This window comes from Schistocerca piceifrons, chromosome 5 (genome assembly GCF_021461385.2).
Source record: "Schistocerca piceifrons isolate TAMUIC-IGC-003096 chromosome 5, iqSchPice1.1, whole genome shotgun sequence".
Lineage (NCBI taxonomy): Eukaryota > Metazoa > Arthropoda > Insecta > Orthoptera > Acrididae > Schistocerca > Schistocerca piceifrons.
Genome location: NC_060142.1, coordinates 598,674,782 through 598,692,667, shown reverse-complemented (window position 1 = coordinate 598,692,667; position 17,886 = coordinate 598,674,782). Strand labels below are relative to the sequence as shown.

At 49.9% G+C, this 17,886-nt stretch overlaps 31 non-coding genes across 31 annotated transcripts; all 31 read right to left on the bottom strand.

Moving 5' to 3' along the window:
* Nucleotides 1-12: 12 nt before the first annotated feature.
* Trnan-guu lies at nucleotides 13-86 on the bottom strand. The gene has a single exon. It is a non-coding gene; the product is annotated as a tRNA-Asn (tRNA).
* A 333-nt stretch (nucleotides 87-419) lies between these two features.
* Trnat-cgu lies at nucleotides 420-491 on the bottom strand. Its single transcript has one exon. It is a non-coding gene; the product is annotated as a tRNA-Thr (tRNA).
* Nucleotides 492-1,180: 689 nt separating this feature from the next.
* Nucleotides 1,181-1,254, bottom strand: Trnan-guu. The gene has a single exon. It is a non-coding gene; the product is annotated as a tRNA-Asn (tRNA).
* Nucleotides 1,255-1,587: 333 nt separating this feature from the next.
* Trnat-cgu lies at nucleotides 1,588-1,659 on the bottom strand. Its single transcript has one exon. It is a non-coding gene; the product is annotated as a tRNA-Thr (tRNA).
* Nucleotides 1,660-2,348: 689 nt separating this feature from the next.
* Trnan-guu lies at nucleotides 2,349-2,422 on the bottom strand. The gene has a single exon. It is a non-coding gene; the product is annotated as a tRNA-Asn (tRNA).
* Nucleotides 2,423-2,755: 333 nt separating this feature from the next.
* Nucleotides 2,756-2,827, bottom strand: Trnat-cgu. Its single transcript has one exon. It is a non-coding gene; the product is annotated as a tRNA-Thr (tRNA).
* Nucleotides 2,828-3,516: 689 nt separating this feature from the next.
* On the bottom strand, nucleotides 3,517-3,590 carry Trnan-guu. Its single transcript has one exon. It is a non-coding gene; the product is annotated as a tRNA-Asn (tRNA).
* A 333-nt stretch (nucleotides 3,591-3,923) lies between these two features.
* On the bottom strand, nucleotides 3,924-3,995 carry Trnat-cgu. Its single transcript has one exon. It is a non-coding gene; the product is annotated as a tRNA-Thr (tRNA).
* A 689-nt stretch (nucleotides 3,996-4,684) lies between these two features.
* Trnan-guu lies at nucleotides 4,685-4,758 on the bottom strand. The gene has a single exon. It is a non-coding gene; the product is annotated as a tRNA-Asn (tRNA).
* Nucleotides 4,759-5,091: 333 nt separating this feature from the next.
* On the bottom strand, nucleotides 5,092-5,163 carry Trnat-cgu. Its single transcript has one exon. It is a non-coding gene; the product is annotated as a tRNA-Thr (tRNA).
* Nucleotides 5,164-5,852: 689 nt separating this feature from the next.
* Trnan-guu lies at nucleotides 5,853-5,926 on the bottom strand. The gene has a single exon. It is a non-coding gene; the product is annotated as a tRNA-Asn (tRNA).
* Nucleotides 5,927-6,259: 333 nt separating this feature from the next.
* Nucleotides 6,260-6,331, bottom strand: Trnat-cgu. The gene has a single exon. It is a non-coding gene; the product is annotated as a tRNA-Thr (tRNA).
* A 689-nt stretch (nucleotides 6,332-7,020) lies between these two features.
* Nucleotides 7,021-7,094, bottom strand: Trnan-guu. The gene has a single exon. It is a non-coding gene; the product is annotated as a tRNA-Asn (tRNA).
* A 333-nt stretch (nucleotides 7,095-7,427) lies between these two features.
* Nucleotides 7,428-7,499, bottom strand: Trnat-cgu. Its single transcript has one exon. It is a non-coding gene; the product is annotated as a tRNA-Thr (tRNA).
* Nucleotides 7,500-8,188: 689 nt separating this feature from the next.
* Trnan-guu lies at nucleotides 8,189-8,262 on the bottom strand. The gene has a single exon. It is a non-coding gene; the product is annotated as a tRNA-Asn (tRNA).
* Nucleotides 8,263-8,595: 333 nt separating this feature from the next.
* Nucleotides 8,596-8,667, bottom strand: Trnat-cgu. The gene has a single exon. It is a non-coding gene; the product is annotated as a tRNA-Thr (tRNA).
* A 689-nt stretch (nucleotides 8,668-9,356) lies between these two features.
* Trnan-guu lies at nucleotides 9,357-9,430 on the bottom strand. Its single transcript has one exon. It is a non-coding gene; the product is annotated as a tRNA-Asn (tRNA).
* A 333-nt stretch (nucleotides 9,431-9,763) lies between these two features.
* On the bottom strand, nucleotides 9,764-9,835 carry Trnat-cgu. The gene has a single exon. It is a non-coding gene; the product is annotated as a tRNA-Thr (tRNA).
* A 689-nt stretch (nucleotides 9,836-10,524) lies between these two features.
* Nucleotides 10,525-10,598, bottom strand: Trnan-guu. Its single transcript has one exon. It is a non-coding gene; the product is annotated as a tRNA-Asn (tRNA).
* Nucleotides 10,599-10,931: 333 nt separating this feature from the next.
* On the bottom strand, nucleotides 10,932-11,003 carry Trnat-cgu. Its single transcript has one exon. It is a non-coding gene; the product is annotated as a tRNA-Thr (tRNA).
* Nucleotides 11,004-11,692: 689 nt separating this feature from the next.
* On the bottom strand, nucleotides 11,693-11,766 carry Trnan-guu. The gene has a single exon. It is a non-coding gene; the product is annotated as a tRNA-Asn (tRNA).
* A 333-nt stretch (nucleotides 11,767-12,099) lies between these two features.
* Trnat-cgu lies at nucleotides 12,100-12,171 on the bottom strand. Its single transcript has one exon. It is a non-coding gene; the product is annotated as a tRNA-Thr (tRNA).
* Nucleotides 12,172-12,860: 689 nt separating this feature from the next.
* Nucleotides 12,861-12,934, bottom strand: Trnan-guu. Its single transcript has one exon. It is a non-coding gene; the product is annotated as a tRNA-Asn (tRNA).
* Nucleotides 12,935-13,267: 333 nt separating this feature from the next.
* On the bottom strand, nucleotides 13,268-13,339 carry Trnat-cgu. The gene has a single exon. It is a non-coding gene; the product is annotated as a tRNA-Thr (tRNA).
* A 689-nt stretch (nucleotides 13,340-14,028) lies between these two features.
* On the bottom strand, nucleotides 14,029-14,102 carry Trnan-guu. The gene has a single exon. It is a non-coding gene; the product is annotated as a tRNA-Asn (tRNA).
* Nucleotides 14,103-14,435: 333 nt separating this feature from the next.
* Nucleotides 14,436-14,507, bottom strand: Trnat-cgu. Its single transcript has one exon. It is a non-coding gene; the product is annotated as a tRNA-Thr (tRNA).
* Nucleotides 14,508-15,196: 689 nt separating this feature from the next.
* Trnan-guu lies at nucleotides 15,197-15,270 on the bottom strand. The gene has a single exon. It is a non-coding gene; the product is annotated as a tRNA-Asn (tRNA).
* A 333-nt stretch (nucleotides 15,271-15,603) lies between these two features.
* Trnat-cgu lies at nucleotides 15,604-15,675 on the bottom strand. The gene has a single exon. It is a non-coding gene; the product is annotated as a tRNA-Thr (tRNA).
* Nucleotides 15,676-16,364: 689 nt separating this feature from the next.
* Trnan-guu lies at nucleotides 16,365-16,438 on the bottom strand. The gene has a single exon. It is a non-coding gene; the product is annotated as a tRNA-Asn (tRNA).
* Nucleotides 16,439-16,771: 333 nt separating this feature from the next.
* On the bottom strand, nucleotides 16,772-16,843 carry Trnat-cgu. Its single transcript has one exon. It is a non-coding gene; the product is annotated as a tRNA-Thr (tRNA).
* Nucleotides 16,844-17,532: 689 nt separating this feature from the next.
* On the bottom strand, nucleotides 17,533-17,606 carry Trnan-guu. Its single transcript has one exon. It is a non-coding gene; the product is annotated as a tRNA-Asn (tRNA).
* Between the last annotated feature and the right edge of the window lie 280 nt (nucleotides 17,607-17,886).

Sequence of the window (17,886 nt, the reverse complement as noted above, 5' to 3'; positions counted from 1 at the left end):
TTAAAACGATTTCGCCCCCGGGTGGGCTCGAACCACCAACCTTTCGGTTAACAGCCGAACGCGCTAGCCGATTGCGCCACGGAGGCCTTGACTTTGGCTCCCTTGTGCTCTGTATATCAACGCAATTCGTATACCTTCTGCAGGAATCTCGCAGAATGGTAGCATTTGCTTACGCCTCTTCACATGGATAACGTGCATGCACACTGTAGCGAGGCTCGTAAACGAATGACATCGCCAAGCATGACATTATACTACAAAATGCATACAAACCAATGTTCTGCCTATGCATTCAGAAAACCTCTGAGGCCAGTAGAATACTTGTCATAGGTTGTAGAACATCCCTTTCATTCAGTGTACTGCCATGTGTTAGATGCTGCTCGAGATAGCTCCGCTCCTTGCAGGAAGGTTTAAAAAATGAATGCCTTCTGTGAGGTTCGAACTCACGACCCCTGGTTTACGAGACCAGTGCTCTACCACTGAGCTAAGAAGGCGGCAGCTTAGCGTTTGTGAGCTATCCCCAAATTGTTACTTCATCATACTGAATCTTGCAGCCCTCGACCAGATATCGGATTTGGCACACAGCTGCTGCTGGGGGTGTCCACATTGCCGTTTTCCAAATCTCTTGAATGTTTCGCCCTTACGATCGAGGACGAGCGTCGGCCCACCAAAAGTTAGCGGTCTGCACAATCCTGACCTAGTGCACAGCTTGTGGGATAGCGTGGCTCGACTGCGAAATGCGCCTTTCGGCTCCTCTCTCTGGCTACAGTGCGCTGTTGTCCACAGTGGCACTGGCGTTGCCCATGGGGCTTCATGTAAGGCGACTGCACGTCGCTCGGCCAACAGCGGCCTACTGCAGACCGACACTTAAGACACACCAAATACAAATCGACATCGAGAGACAGGCCATGTCATGTGGCACTCGCGACGTATATGCTGAAATTGAATGTAAAGAATACGTCTTTTGTAGCGGGCGTCCCTCTACTGCAGTGTCACACATGACGAATAAAAAGGAAAACAGCAGAACGTCTGTGTAGGGCCATGTTTTTACCTACAGTGTCACTTGGCTGAATGTGTATAAGGCTCTGTGGCATCACTCAAACGCAGCCAAATTGTCACACTAGCTGTGTATCTCTAACAAAGTTGACGTATGTCCTCACCTCGGTGCCGGTTAAAACGATTTCGCCCCCGGGTGGGCTCGAACCACCAACCTTTCGGTTAACAGCCGAACGCGCTAGCCGATTGCGCCACGGAGGCCTTGACTTTGGCTCCCTTGTGCTCTGTATATCAACGCAATTCGTATACCTTCTGCAGGAATCTCGCAGAATGGTAGCATTTGCTTACGCCTCTTCACATGGATAACGTGCATGCACACTGTAGCGAGGCTCGTAAACGAATGACATCGCCAAGCATGACATTATACTACAAAATGCATACAAACCAATGTTCTGCCTATGCATTCAGAAAACCTCTGAGGCCAGTAGAATACTTGTCATAGGTTGTAGAACATCCCTTTCATTCAGTGTACTGCCATGTGTTAGATGCTGCTCGAGATAGCTCCGCTCCTTGCAGGAAGGTTTAAAAAATGAATGCCTTCTGTGAGGTTCGAACTCACGACCCCTGGTTTACGAGACCAGTGCTCTACCACTGAGCTAAGAAGGCGGCAGCTTAGCGTTTGTGAGCTATCCCCAAATTGTTACTTCATCATACTGAATCTTGCAGCCCTCGACCAGATATCGGATTTGGCACACAGCTGCTGCTGGGGGTGTCCACATTGCCGTTTTCCAAATCTCTTGAATGTTTCGCCCTTACGATCGAGGACGAGCGTCGGCCCACCAAAAGTTAGCGGTCTGCACAATCCTGACCTAGTGCACAGCTTGTGGGATAGCGTGGCTCGACTGCGAAATGCGCCTTTCGGCTCCTCTCTCTGGCTACAGTGCGCTGTTGTCCACAGTGGCACTGGCGTTGCCCATGGGGCTTCATGTAAGGCGACTGCACGTCGCTCGGCCAACAGCGGCCTACTGCAGACCGACACTTAAGACACACCAAATACAAATCGACATCGAGAGACAGGCCATGTCATGTGGCACTCGCGACATATATGCTGAAATTGAATGTAAAGAATACGTCTTTTGTAGCGGGCGTCCCTCTACTGCAGTGTCACACATGACGAATAAAAAGGAAAACAGCAGAACGTCTGTGTAGGGCCATGTTTTTACCTACAGTGTCACTTGGCTGAATGTGTATAAGGCTCTGTGGCATCACTCAAACGCAGCCAAATTGTCACACTAGCTGTGTATCTCTAACAAAGTTGACGTATGTCCTCACCTCGGTGCCGGTTAAAACGATTTCGCCCCCGGGTGGGCTCGAACCACCAACCTTTCGGTTAACAGCCGAACGCGCTAGCCGATTGCGCCACGGAGGCCTTGACTTTGGCTCCCTTGTGCTCTGTATATCAACGCAATTCGTATACCTTCTGCAGGAATCTCGCAGAATGGTAGCATTTGCTTACGCCTCTTCACATGGATAACGTGCATGCACACTGTAGCGAGGCTCGTAAACGAATGACATCGCCAAGCATGACATTATACTACAAAATGCATACAAACCAATGTTCTGCCTATGCATTCAGAAAACCTCTGAGGCCAGTAGAATACTTGTCATAGGTTGTAGAACATCCCTTTCATTCAGTGTACTGCCATGTGTTAGATGCTGCTCGAGATAGCTCCGCTCCTTGCAGGAAGGTTTAAAAAATGAATGCCTTCTGTGAGGTTCGAACTCACGACCCCTGGTTTACGAGACCAGTGCTCTACCACTGAGCTAAGAAGGCGGCAGCTTAGCGTTTGTGAGCTATCCCCAAATTGTTACTTCATCATACTGAATCTTGCAGCCCTCGACCAGATATCGGATTTGGCACACAGCTGCTGCTGGGGGTGTCCACATTGCCGTTTTCCAAATCTCTTGAATGTTTCGCCCTTACGATCGAGGACGAGCGTCGGCCCACCAAAAGTTAGCGGTCTGCACAATCCTGACCTAGTGCACAGCTTGTGGGATAGCGTGGCTCGACTGCGAAATGCGCCTTTCGGCTCCTCTCTCTGGCTACAGTGCGCTGTTGTCCACAGTGGCACTGGCGTTGCCCATGGGGCTTCATGTAAGGCGACTGCACGTCGCTCGGCCAACAGCGGCCTACTGCAGACCGACACTTAAGACACACCAAATACAAATCGACATCGAGAGACAGGCCATGTCATGTGGCACTCGCGACGTATATGCTGAAATTGAATGTAAAGAATACGTCTTTTGTAGCGGGCGTCCCTCTACTGCAGTGTCACACATGACGAATAAAAAGGAAAACAGCAGAACGTCTGTGTAGGGCCATGTTTTTACCTACAGTGTCACTTGGCTGAATGTGTATAAGGCTCTGTGGCATCACTCAAACGCAGCCAAATTGTCACACTAGCTGTGTATCTCTAACAAAGTTGACGTATGTCCTCACCTCGGTGCCGGTTAAAACGATTTCGCCCCCGGGTGGGCTCGAACCACCAACCTTTCGGTTAACAGCCGAACGCGCTAGCCGATTGCGCCACGGAGGCCTTGACTTTGGCTCCCTTGTGCTCTGTATATCAACGCAATTCGTATACCTTCTGCAGGAATCTCGCAGAATGGTAGCATTTGCTTACGCCTCTTCACATGGATAACGTGCATGCACACTGTAGCGAGGCTCGTAAACGAATGACATCGCCAAGCATGACATTATACTACAAAATGCATACAAACCAATGTTCTGCCTATGCATTCAGAAAACCTCTGAGGCCAGTAGAATACTTGTCATAGGTTGTAGAACATCCCTTTCATTCAGTGTACTGCCATGTGTTAGATGCTGCTCGAGATAGCTCCGCTCCTTGCAGGAAGGTTTAAAAAATGAATGCCTTCTGTGAGGTTCGAACTCACGACCCCTGGTTTACGAGACCAGTGCTCTACCACTGAGCTAAGAAGGCGGCAGCTTAGCGTTTGTGAGCTATCCCCAAATTGTTACTTCATCATACTGAATCTTGCAGCCCTCGACCAGATATCGGATTTGGCACACAGCTGCTGCTGGGGGTGTCCACATTGCCGTTTTCCAAATCTCTTGAATGTTTCGCCCTTACGATCGAGGACGAGCGTCGGCCCACCAAAAGTTAGCGGTCTGCACAATCCTGACCTAGTGCACAGCTTGTGGGATAGCGTGGCTCGACTGCGAAATGCGCCTTTCGGCTCCTCTCTCTGGCTACAGTGCGCTGTTGTCCACAGTGGCACTGGCGTTGCCCATGGGGCTTCATGTAAGGCGACTGCACGTCGCTCGGCCAACAGCGGCCTACTGCAGACCGACACTTAAGACACACCAAATACAAATCGACATCGAGAGACAGGCCATGTCATGTGGCACTCGCGACGTATATGCTGAAATTGAATGTAAAGAATACGTCTTTTGTAGCGGGCGTCCCTCTACTGCAGTGTCACACATGACGAATAAAAAGGAAAACAGCAGAACGTCTGTGTAGGGCCATGTTTTTACCTACAGTGTCACTTGGCTGAATGTGTATAAGGCTCTGTGGCATCACTCAAACGCAGCCAAATTGTCACACTAGCTGTGTATCTCTAACAAAGTTGACGTATGTCCTCACCTCGGTGCCGGTTAAAACGATTTCGCCCCCGGGTGGGCTCGAACCACCAACCTTTCGGTTAACAGCCGAACGCGCTAGCCGATTGCGCCACGGAGGCCTTAACTTTGGCTCCCTTGTGCTCTGTATATCAACGCAATTCGTATACCTTCTGCAGGAATCTCGCAGAATGGTAGCATTTGCTTACGCCTCTTCACATGGATAACGTGCATGCACACTGTAGCGAGGCTCGTAAACGAATGACATCGCCAAGCATGACATTATACTACAAAATGCATACAAACCAATGTTCTGCCTATGCATTCAGAAAACCTCTGAGGCCAGTAGAATACTTGTCATAGGTTGTAGAACATCCCTTTCATTCAGTGTACTGCCATGTGTTAGATGCTGCTCGAGATAGCTCCGCTCCTTGCAGGAAGGTTTAAAAAATGAATGCCTTCTGTGAGGTTCGAACTCACGACCCCTGGTTTACGAGACCAGTGCTCTACCACTGAGCTAAGAAGGCGGCAGCTTAGCGTTTGTGAGCTATCCCCAAATTGTTACTTCATCATACTGAATCTTGCAGCCCTCGACCAGATATCGGATTTGGCACACAGCTGCTGCTGGGGGTGTCCACATTGCCGTTTTCCAAATCTCTTGAATGTTTCGCCCTTACGATCGAGGACGAGCGTCGGCCCACCAAAAGTTAGCGGTCTGCACAATCCTGACCTACTGCACAGCTTGTGGGATAGCGTGGCTCGACTGCGAAATGCGCCTTTCGGCTCCTCTCTCTGGCTACAGTGCGCTGTTGTCCACAGTGGCACTGGCGTTGCCCATGGGGCTTCATGTAAGGCGACTGCACGTCGCTCGGCCAACAGCGGCCTACTGCAGACCGACACTTAAGACACACCAAATACAAATCGACATCGAGAGACAGGCCATGTCATGTGGCACTCGCGACATATATGCTGAAATTGAATGTAAAGAATACGTCTTTTGTAGCGGGCGTCCCTCTACTGCAGTGTCACACATGACGAATAAAAAGGAAAACAGCAGAACGTCTGTGTAGGGCCATGTTTTTACCTACAGTGTCACTTGGCTGAATGTGTATAAGGCTCTGTGGCATCACTCAAACGCAGCCAAATTGTCACACTAGCTGTGTATCTCTAACAAAGTTGACGTATGTCCTCACCTCGGTGCCGGTTAAAACGATTTCGCCCCCGGGTGGGCTCGAACCACCAACCTTTCGGTTAACAGCCGAACGCGCTAGCCGATTGCGCCACGGAGGCCTTGACTTTGGCTCCCTTGTGCTCTGTATATCAACGCAATTCGTATACCTTCTGCAGGAATCTCGCAGAATGGTAGCATTTGCTTACGCCTCTTCACATGGATAACGTGCATGCACACTGTAGCGAGGCTCGTAAACGAATGACATCGCCAAGCATGACATTATACTACAAAATGCATACAAACCAATGTTCTGCCTATGCATTCAGAAAACCTCTGAGGCCAGTAGAATACTTGTCATAGGTTGTAGAACATCCCTTTCATTCAGTGTACTGCCATGTGTTAGATGCTGCTCGAGATAGCTCCGCTCCTTGCAGGAAGGTTTAAAAAATGAATGCCTTCTGTGAGGTTCGAACTCACGACCCCTGGTTTACGAGACCAGTGCTCTACCACTGAGCTAAGAAGGCGGCAGCTTAGCGTTTGTGAGCTATCCCCAAATTGTTACTTCATCATACTGAATCTTGCAGCCCTCGACCAGATATCGGATTTGGCACACAGCTGCTGCTGGGGGTGTCCACATTGCCGTTTTCCAAATCTCTTGAATGTTTCGCCCTTACGATCGAGGACGAGCGTCGGCCCACCAAAAGTTAGCGGTCTGCACAATCCTGACCTAGTGCACAGCTTGTGGGATAGCGTGGCTCGACTGCGAAATGCGCCTTTCGGCTCCTCTCTCTGGCTACAGTGCGCTGTTGTCCACAGTGGCACTGGCGTTGCCCATGGGGCTTCATGTAAGGCGACTGCACGTCGCTCGGCCAACAGCGGCCTACTGCAGACCGACACTTAAGACACACCAAATACAAATCGACATCGAGAGACAGGCCATGTCATGTGGCACTCGCGACGTATATGCTGAAATTGAATGTAAAGAATACGTCTTTTGTAGCGGGCGTCCCTCTACTGCAGTGTCACACATGACGAATAAAAAGGAAAACAGCAGAACGTCTGTGTAGGGCCATGTTTTTACCTACAGTGTCACTTGGCTGAATGTGTATAAGGCTCTGTGGCATCACTCAAACGCAGCCAAATTGTCACACTAGCTGTGTATCTCTAACAAAGTTGACGTATGTCCTCACCTCGGTGCCGGTTAAAACGATTTCGCCCCCGGGTGGGCTCGAACCACCAACCTTTCGGTTAACAGCCGAACGCGCTAGCCGATTGCGCCACGGAGGCCTTGACTTTGGCTCCCTTGTGCTCTGTATATCAACGCAATTCGTATACCTTCTGCAGGAATCTCGCAGAATGGTAGCATTTGCTTACGCCTCTTCACATGGATAACGTGCATGCACACTGTAGCGAGGCTCGTAAACGAATGACATCGCCAAGCATGACATTATACTACAAAATGCATACAAACCAATGTTCTGCCTATGCATTCAGAAAACCTCTGAGGCCAGTAGAATACTTGTCATAGGTTGTAGAACATCCCTTTCATTCAGTGTACTGCCATGTGTTAGATGCTGCTCGAGATAGCTCCGCTCCTTGCAGGAAGGTTTAAAAAATGAATGCCTTCTGTGAGGTTCGAACTCACGACCCCTGGTTTACGAGACCAGTGCTCTACCACTGAGCTAAGAAGGCGGCAGCTTAGCGTTTGTGAGCTATCCCCAAATTGTTACTTCATCATACTGAATCTTGCAGCCCTCGACCAGATATCGGATTTGGCACACAGCTGCTGCTGGGGGTGTCCACATTGCCGTTTTCCAAATCTCTTGAATGTTTCGCCCTTACGATCGAGGACGAGCGTCGGCCCACCAAAAGTTAGCGGTCTGCACAATCCTGACCTAGTGCACAGCTTGTGGGATAGCGTGGCTCGACTGCGAAATGCGCCTTTCGGCTCCTCTCTCTGGCTACAGTGCGCTGTTGTCCACAGTGGCACTGGCGTTGCCCATGGGGCTTCATGTAAGGCGACTGCACGTCGCTCGGCCAACAGCGGCCTACTGCAGACCGACACTTAAGACACACCAAATACAAATCGACATCGAGAGACAGGCCATGTCATGTGGCACTCGCGACGTATATGCTGAAATTGAATGTAAAGAATACGTCTTTTGTAGCGGGCGTCCCTCTACTGCAGTGTCACACATGACGAATAAAAAGGAAAACAGCAGAACGTCTGTGTAGGGCCATGTTTTTACCTACAGTGTCACTTGGCTGAATGTGTATAAGGCTCTGTGGCATCACTCAAACGCAGCCAAATTGTCACACTAGCTGTGTATCTCTAACAAAGTTGACGTATGTCCTCACCTCGGTGCCGGTTAAAACGATTTCGCCCCCGGGTGGGCTCGAACCACCAACCTTTCGGTTAACAGCCGAACGCGCTAGCCGATTGCGCCACGGAGGCCTTGACTTTGGCTCCCTTGTGCTCTGTATATCAACGCAATTCGTATACCTTCTGCAGGAATCTCGCAGAATGGTAGCATTTGCTTACGCCTCTTCACATGGATAACGTGCATGCACACTGTAGCGAGGCTCGTAAACGAATGACATCGCCAAGCATGACATTATACTACAAAATGCATACAAACCAATGTTCTGCCTATGCATTCAGAAAACCTCTGAGGCCAGTAGAATACTTGTCATAGGTTGTAGAACATCCCTTTCATTCAGTGTACTGCCATGTGTTAGATGCTGCTCGAGATAGCTCCGCTCCTTGCAGGAAGGTTTAAAAAATGAATGCCTTCTGTGAGGTTCGAACTCACGACCCCTGGTTTACGAGACCAGTGCTCTACCACTGAGCTAAGAAGGCGGCAGCTTAGCGTTTGTGAGCTATCCCCAAATTGTTACTTCATCATACTGAATCTTGCAGCCCTCGACCAGATATCGGATTTGGCACACAGCTGCTGCTGGGGGTGTCCACATTGCCGTTTTCCAAATCTCTTGAATGTTTCGCCCTTACGATCGAGGACGAGCGTCGGCCCACCAAAAGTTAGCGGTCTGCACAATCCTGACCTAGTGCACAGCTTGTGGGATAGCGTGGCTCGACTGCGAAATGCGCCTTTCGGCTCCTCTCTCTGGCTACAGTGCGCTGTTGTCCACAGTGGCACTGGCGTTGCCCATGGGGCTTCATGTAAGGCGACTGCACGTCGCTCGGCCAACAGCGGCCTACTGCAGACCGACACTTAAGACACACCAAATACAAATCGACATCGAGAGACAGGCCATGTCATGTGGCACTCGCGACGTATATGCTGAAATTGAATGTAAAGAATACGTCTTTTGTAGCGGGCGTCCCTCTACTGCAGTGTCACACATGACGAATAAAAAGGAAAACAGCAGAACGTCTGTGTAGGGCCATGTTTTTACCTACAGTGTCACTTGGCTGAATGTGTATAAGGCTCTGTGGCATCACTCAAACGCAGCCAAATTGTCACACTAGCTGTGTATCTCTAACAAAGTTGACGTATGTCCTCACCTCGGTGCCGGTTAAAACGATTTCGCCCCCGGGTGGGCTCGAACCACCAACCTTTCGGTTAACAGCCGAACGCGCTAGCCGATTGCGCCACGGAGGCCTTGACTTTGGCTCCCTTGTGCTCTGTATATCAACGCAATTCGTATACCTTCTGCAGGAATCTCGCAGAATGGTAGCATTTGCTTACGCCTCTTCACATGGATAACGTGCATGCACACTGTAGCGAGGCTCGTAAACGAATGACATCGCCAAGCATGACATTATACTACAAAATGCATACAAACCAATGTTCTGCCTATGCATTCAGAAAACCTCTGAGGCCAGTAGAATACTTGTCATAGGTTGTAGAACATCCCTTTCATTCAGTGTACTGCCATGTGTTAGATGCTGCTCGAGATAGCTCCGCTCCTTGCAGGAAGGTTTAAAAAATGAATGCCTTCTGTGAGGTTCGAACTCACGACCCCTGGTTTACGAGACCAGTGCTCTACCACTGAGCTAAGAAGGCGGCAGCTTAGCGTTTGTGAGCTATCCCCAAATTGTTACTTCATCATACTGAATCTTGCAGCCCTCGACCAGATATCGGATTTGGCACACAGCTGCTGCTGGGGGTGTCCACATTGCCGTTTTCCAAATCTCTTGAATGTTTCGCCCTTACGATCGAGGACGAGCGTCGGCCCACCAAAAGTTAGCGGTCTGCACAATCCTGACCTAGTGCACAGCTTGTGGGATAGCGTGGCTCGACTGCGAAATGCGCCTTTCGGCTCCTCTCTCTGGCTACAGTGCGCTGTTGTCCACAGTGGCACTGGCGTTGCCCATGGGGCTTCATGTAAGGCGACTGCACGTCGCTCGGCCAACAGCGGCCTACTGCAGACCGACACTTAAGACACACCAAATACAAATCGACATCGAGAGACAGGCCATGTCATGTGGCACTCGCGACGTATATGCTGAAATTGAATGTAAAGAATACATCTTTTGTAGCGGGCGTCCCTCTACTGCAGTGTCACACATGACGAATAAAAAGGAAAACAGCAGAACGTCTGTGTAGGGCCATGTTTTTACCTACAGTGTCACTTGGCTGAATGTGTATAAGGCTCTGTGGCATCACTCAAACGCAGCCAAATTGTCACACTAGCTGTGTATCTCTAACAAAGTTGACGTATGTCCTCACCTCGGTGCCGGTTAAAACGATTTCGCCCCCGGGTGGGCTCGAACCACCAACCTTTCGGTTAACAGCCGAACGCGCTAGCCGATTGCGCCACGGAGGCCTTAACTTTGGCTCCCTTGTGCTCTGTATATCAACGCAATTCGTATACCTTCTGCAGGAATCTCGCAGAATGGTAGCATTTGCTTACGCCTCTTCACATGGATAACGTGCATGCACACTGTAGCGAGGCTCGTAAACGAATGACATCGCCAAGCATGACATTATACTACAAAATGCATACAAACCAATGTTCTGCCTATGCATTCAGAAAACCTCTGAGGCCAGTAGAATACTTGTCATAGGTTGTAGAACATCCCTTTCATTCAGTGTACTGCCATGTGTTAGATGCTGCTCGAGATAGCTCCGCTCCTTGCAGGAAGGTTTAAAAAATGAATGCCTTCTGTGAGGTTCGAACTCACGACCCCTGGTTTACGAGACCAGTGCTCTACCACTGAGCTAAGAAGGCGGCAGCTTAGCGTTTGTGAGCTATCCCCAAATTGTTACTTCATCATACTGAATCTTGCAGCCCTCGACCAGATATCGGATTTGGCACACAGCTGCTGCTGGGGGTGTCCACATTGCCGTTTTCCAAATCTCTTGAATGTTTCGCCCTTACGATCGAGGACGAGCGTCGGCCCACCAAAAGTTAGCGGTCTGCACAATCCTGACCTACTGCACAGCTTGTGGGATAGCGTGGCTCGACTGCGAAATGCGCCTTTCGGCTCCTCTCTCTGGCTACAGTGCGCTGTTGTCCACAGTGGCACTGGCGTTGCCCATGGGGCTTCATGTAAGGCGACTGCACGTCGCTCGGCCAACAGCGGCCTACTGCAGACCGACACTTAAGACACACCAAATACAAATCGACATCGAGAGACAGGCCATGTCATGTGGCACTCGCGACATATATGCTGAAATTGAATGTAAAGAATACGTCTTTTGTAGCGGGCGTCCCTCTACTGCAGTGTCACACATGACGAATAAAAAGGAAAACAGCAGAACGTCTGTGTAGGGCCATGTTTTTACCTACAGTGTCACTTGGCTGAATGTGTATAAGGCTCTGTGGCATCACTCAAACGCAGCCAAATTGTCACACTAGCTGTGTATCTCTAACAAAGTTGACGTATGTCCTCACCTCGGTGCCGGTTAAAACGATTTCGCCCCCGGGTGGGCTCGAACCACCAACCTTTCGGTTAACAGCCGAACGCGCTAGCCGATTGCGCCACGGAGGCCTTGACTTTGGCTCCCTTGTGCTCTGTATATCAACGCAATTCGTATACCTTCTGCAGGAATCTCGCAGAATGGTAGCATTTGCTTACGCCTCTTCACATGGATAACGTGCATGCACACTGTAGCGAGGCTCGTAAACGAATGACATCGCCAAGCATGACATTATACTACAAAATGCATACAAACCAATGTTCTGCCTATGCATTCAGAAAACCTCTGAGGCCAGTAGAATACTTGTCATAGGTTGTAGAACATCCCTTTCATTCAGTGTACTGCCATGTGTTAGATGCTGCTCGAGATAGCTCCGCTCCTTGCAGGAAGGTTTAAAAAATGAATGCCTTCTGTGAGGTTCGAACTCACGACCCCTGGTTTACGAGACCAGTGCTCTACCACTGAGCTAAGAAGGCGGCAGCTTAGCGTTTGTGAGCTATCCCCAAATTGTTACTTCATCATACTGAATCTTGCAGCCCTCGACCAGATATCGGATTTGGCACACAGCTGCTGCTGGGGGTGTCCACATTGCCGTTTTCCAAATCTCTTGAATGTTTCGCCCTTACGATCGAGGACGAGCGTCGGCCCACCAAAAGTTAGCGGTCTGCACAATCCTGACCTAGTGCACAGCTTGTGGGATAGCGTGGCTCGACTGCGAAATGCGCCTTTCGGCTCCTCTCTCTGGCTACAGTGCGCTGTTGTCCACAGTGGCACTGGCGTTGCCCATGGGGCTTCATGTAAGGCGACTGCACGTCGCTCGGCCAACAGCGGCCTACTGCAGACCGACACTTAAGACACACCAAATACAAATCGACATCGAGAGACAGGCCATGTCATGTGGCACTCGCGACGTATATGCTGAAATTGAATGTAAAGAATACGTCTTTTGTAGCGGGCGTCCCTCTACTGCAGTGTCACACATGACGAATAAAAAGGAAAACAGCAGAACGTCTGTGTAGGGCCATGTTTTTACCTACAGTGTCACTTGGCTGAATGTGTATAAGGCTCTGTGGCATCACTCAAACGCAGCCAAATTGTCACACTAGCTGTGTATCTCTAACAAAGTTGACGTATGTCCTCACCTCGGTGCCGGTTAAAACGATTTCGCCCCCGGGTGGGCTCGAACCACCAACCTTTCGGTTAACAGCCGAACGCGCTAGCCGATTGCGCCACGGAGGCCTTGACTTTGGCTCCCTTGTGCTCTGTATATCAACGCAATTCGTATACCTTCTGCAGGAATCTCGCAGAATGGTAGCATTTGCTTACGCCTCTTCACATGGATAACGTGCATGCACACTGTAGCGAGGCTCGTAAACGAATGACATCGCCAAGCATGACATTATACTACAAAATGCATACAAACCAATGTTCTGCCTATGCATTCAGAAAACCTCTGAGGCCAGTAGAATACTTGTCATAGGTTGTAGAACATCCCTTTCATTCAGTGTACTGCCATGTGTTAGATGCTGCTCGAGATAGCTCCGCTCCTTGCAGGAAGGTTTAAAAAATGAATGCCTTCTGTGAGGTTCGAACTCACGACCCCTGGTTTACGAGACCAGTGCTCTACCACTGAGCTAAGAAGGCGGCAGCTTAGCGTTTGTGAGCTATCCCCAAATTCTTACTTCATCATACTGAATCTTGCAGCCCTCGACCAGATATCGGATTTGGCACACAGCTGCTGCTGGGGGTGTCCACATTGCCGTTTTCCAAATCTCTTGAATGTTTCGCCCTTACGATCGAGGACGAGCGTCGGCCCACCAAAAGTTAGCGGTCTGCACAATCCTGACCTAGTGCACAGCTTGTGGGATAGCGTGGCTCGACTGCGAAATGCGCCTTTCGGCTCCTCTCTCTGGCTACAGTGCGCTGTTGTCCACAGTGGCACTGGCGTTGCCCATGGGGCTTCATGTAAGGCGACTGCACGTCGCTCGGCCAACAGCGGCCTACTGCAGACCGACACTTAAGACACACCAAATACAAATCGACATCGAGAGACAGGCCATGTCATGTGGCACTCGCGACGTATATGCTGAAATTGAATGTAAAGAATACGTCTTTTGTAGCGGGCGTCCCTCTACTGCAGTGTCACACATGACGAATAAAAAGGAAAACAGCAGAACGTCTGTGTAGGGCCATGTTTTTACCTACAGTGTCACTTGGCTGAATGTGTATAAGGCTCTGTGGCATCACTCAAACGCAGCCAAATTGTCACACTAGCTGTGTATCTCTAACAAAGTTGACGTATGTCCTCACCTCGGTGCCGGTTAAAACGATTTCGCCCCCGGGTGGGCTCGAACCACCAACCTTTCGGTTAACAGCCGAACGCGCTAGCCGATTGCGCCACGGAGGCCTTGACTTTGGCTCCCTTGTGCTCTGTATATCAACGCAATTCGTATACCTTCTGCAGGAATCTCGCAGAATGGTAGCATTTGCTTACGCCTCTTCACATGGATAACGTGCATGCACACTGTAGCGAGGCTCGTAAACGAATGACATCGCCAAGCATGACATTATACTACAAAATGCATACAAACCAATGTTCTGCCTATGCATTCAGAAAACCTCTGAGGCCAGTAGAATACTTGTCATAGGTTGTAGAACATCCCTTTCATTCAGTGTACTGCCATGTGTTAGATGCTGCTCGAGATAGCTCCGCTCCTTGCAGGAAGGTTTAAAAAATGAATGCCTTCTGTGAGGTTCGAACTCACGACCCCTGGTTTACGAGACCAGTGCTCTACCACTGAGCTAAGAAGGCGGCAGCTTAGCGTTTGTGAGCTATCCCCAAATTGTTACTTCATCATACTGAATCTTGCAGCCCTCGACCAGATATCGGATTTGGCACACAGCTGCTGCTGGGGGTGTCCACATTGCCGTTTTCCAAATCTCTTGAATGTTTCGCCCTTACGATCGAGGACGAGCGTCGGCCCACCAAAAGTTAGCGGTCTGCACAATCCTGACCTAGTGCACAGCTTGTGGGATAGCGTGGCTCGACTGCGAAATGCGCCTTTCGGCTCCTCTCTCTGGCTACAGTGCGCTGTTGTCCACAGTGGCACTGGCGTTGCCCATGGGGCTTCATGTAAGGCGACTGCACGTCGCTCGGCCAACAGCGGCCTGCTGCAGACCGACACTTAAGACACACCAAATACAAATCGACATCGAGAGACAGGCCATGTCATGTGGCACTCGCGACGTATATGCTGAAATTGAATGTAAAGAATACGTCTTTTGTAGCGGGCGTCCCTCTACTGCAGTGTCACACATGACGAATAAAAAGGAAAACAGCAGAACGTCTGTGTAGGGCCATGTTTTTACCTACAGTGTCACTTGGCTGAATGTGTATAAGGCTCTGTGGCATCACTCAAACGCAGCCAAATTGTCACACTAGCTGTGTATCTCTAACAAAGTTGACGTATGTCCTCACCTCGGTGCCGGTTAAAACGATTTCGCCCCCGGGTGGGCTCGAACCACCAACCTTTCGGTTAACAGCCGAACGCGCTAGCCGATTGCGCCACGGAGGCCTTGACTTTGGCTCCCTTGTGCTCTGTATATCAACGCAATTCGTATACCTTCTGCAGGAATCTCGCAGAATGGTAGCATTTGCTTACGCCTCTTCACATGGATAACGTGCATGCACACTGTAGCGAGACTCGTAAACGAATGACATCGCCAAGCATGACATTATACTACAAAATGCATACAAACCAATGTTCTGCCTATGCATTCAGAAAACCTCTGAGGCCAGTAGAATACTTGTCATAGGTTGTAGAACATCCCTTTCATTCAGTGTACTGCCATGTGTTAGATGCTGCTCGAGATAGCTCCGCTCCTTGCAGGAAGGTTTAAAAAATGAATGCCTTCTGTGAGGTTCGAACTCACGACCCCTGGTTTACGAGACCAGTGCTCTACCACTGAGCTAAGAAGGCGGCAGCTTAGCGTTTGTGAGCTATCCCCAAATTGTTACTTCATCATACTGAATCTTGCAGCCCTCGACCAGATATCGGATTTGGCACACAGCTGCTGCTGGGGGTGTCCACATTGCCGTTTTCCAAATCTCTTGAATGTTTCGCCCTTACGATCGAGGACGAGCGTCGGCCCACCAAAAGTTAGCGGTCTGCACAATCCTGACCTAGTGCACAGCTTGTGGGATAGCGTGGCTCGACTGCGAAATGCGCCTTTCGGCTCCTCTCTCTGGCTACAGTGCGCTGTTGTCCACAGTGGCACTGGCGTTGCCCATGGGGCTTCATGTAAGGCGACTGCACGTCGCTCGGCCAACAGCGGCCTACTGCAGACCGACACTTAAGACACACCAAATACAAATCGACATCGAGAGACAGGCCATGTCATGTGGCACTCGCGACGTATATGCTGAAATTGAATGTAAAGAATACGTCTTTTGTAGCGGGCGTCCCTCTACTGCAGTGTCACACATGACGAATAAAAAGGAAAACAGCAGAACGTCTGTGTAGGGCCATGTTTTTACCTACAGTGTCACTTGGCTGAATGTGTATAAGGCTCTGTGGCATCACTCAAACGCAGCCAAATTGTCACACTAGCTGTGTATCTCTAACAAAGTTGACGTATGTCCTCACCTCGGTGCCGGTTAAAACGATTTCGCCCCCGGGTGGGCTCGAACCACCAACCTTTCGGTTAACAGCCGAACGCGCTAGCCGATTGCGCCACGGAGGCCTTGACTTTGGCTCCCTTGTGCTCTGTATATCAACGCAATTCGTATACCTTCTGCAGGAATCTCGCAGAATGGTAGCATTTGCTTACGCCTCTTCACATGGATAACGTGCATGCACACTGTAGCGAGGCTCGTAAACGAATGACATCGCCAAGCATGACATTATACTACAAAATGCATACAAACCAATGTTCTGCCTATGCATTCAGAAAACCTCTGAGGCCAGTAGAATACTTGTCATAGGTTGTAGAACATCCCTTTCATTCAGTGTACTGCCATGTGTTAGATGCTGCTCGAGATAGCTCCGCTCCTTGCAGGAAGGTTTAAAAAATGAATGCCTTCTGTGAGGTTCGAACTCACGACCCCTGGTTTACGAGACCAGTGCTCTACCACTGAGCTAAGAAGGCGGCAGCTTAGCGTTTGTGAGCTATCCCCAAATTGTTACTTCATCATACTGAATCTTGCAGCCCTCGACCAGATATCGGATTTGGCACACAGCTGCTGCTGGGGGTGTCCACATTGCCGTTTTCCAAATCTCTTGAATGTTTCGCCCTTACGATCGAGGACGAGCGTCGGCCCACCAAAAGTTAGCGGTCTGCACAATCCTGACCTAGTGCACAGCTTGTGGGATAGCGTGGCTCGACTGCGAAATGCGCCTTTCGGCTCCTCTCTCTGGCTACAGTGCGCTGTTGTCCACAGTGGCACTGGCGTTGCCCATGGGGCTTCATGTAAGGCGACTGCACGTCGCTCGGCCAACAGCGGCCTACTGCAGACCGACACTTAAGACACACCAAATACAAATCGACATCGAGAGACAGGCCATGTCATGTGGCACTCGCGACGTATATGCTGAAATTGAATGTAAAGAATACGTCTTTTGTAGCGGGCGTCCCTCTACTGCAGTGTCACACATGACGAATAAAAAGGAAAACAGCAGAACGTCTGTGTAGGGCCATGTTTTTACCTACAGTGTCACTTGGCTGAATGTGTATAAGGCTCTGTGGCATCACTCAAACGCAGCCAAATTGTCACACTAGCTGTGTATCTCTAACAAAGTTGACGTATGTCCTCACCTCGGTGCCGGTTAAAACGATTTCGCCCCCGGGTGGGCTCGAACCACCAACCTTTCGGTTAACAGCCGAACGCGCTAGCCGATTGCGCCACGGAGGCCTTGACTTTAGCTCCCTTGTGCTCTGTATATCAACGCAATTCGTATACCTTCTGCAGGACTCTCGCAGAATGGTAGCATTTGCTTACGCCTCTTCACATGGATAACGTGCATGCACACTGTAGCGAGGCTCGTAAACGAATGACATCGCCAAGCATGACATTATACTACAAAATGCATACAAACCAATGTTCTGCCTATGCATTCAGAAAACCTCTGAGGCCAGTAGAATACTTGTCATAGGTTGTAGAACATCCCTTTCATTCAGTGTACTGCCATGTG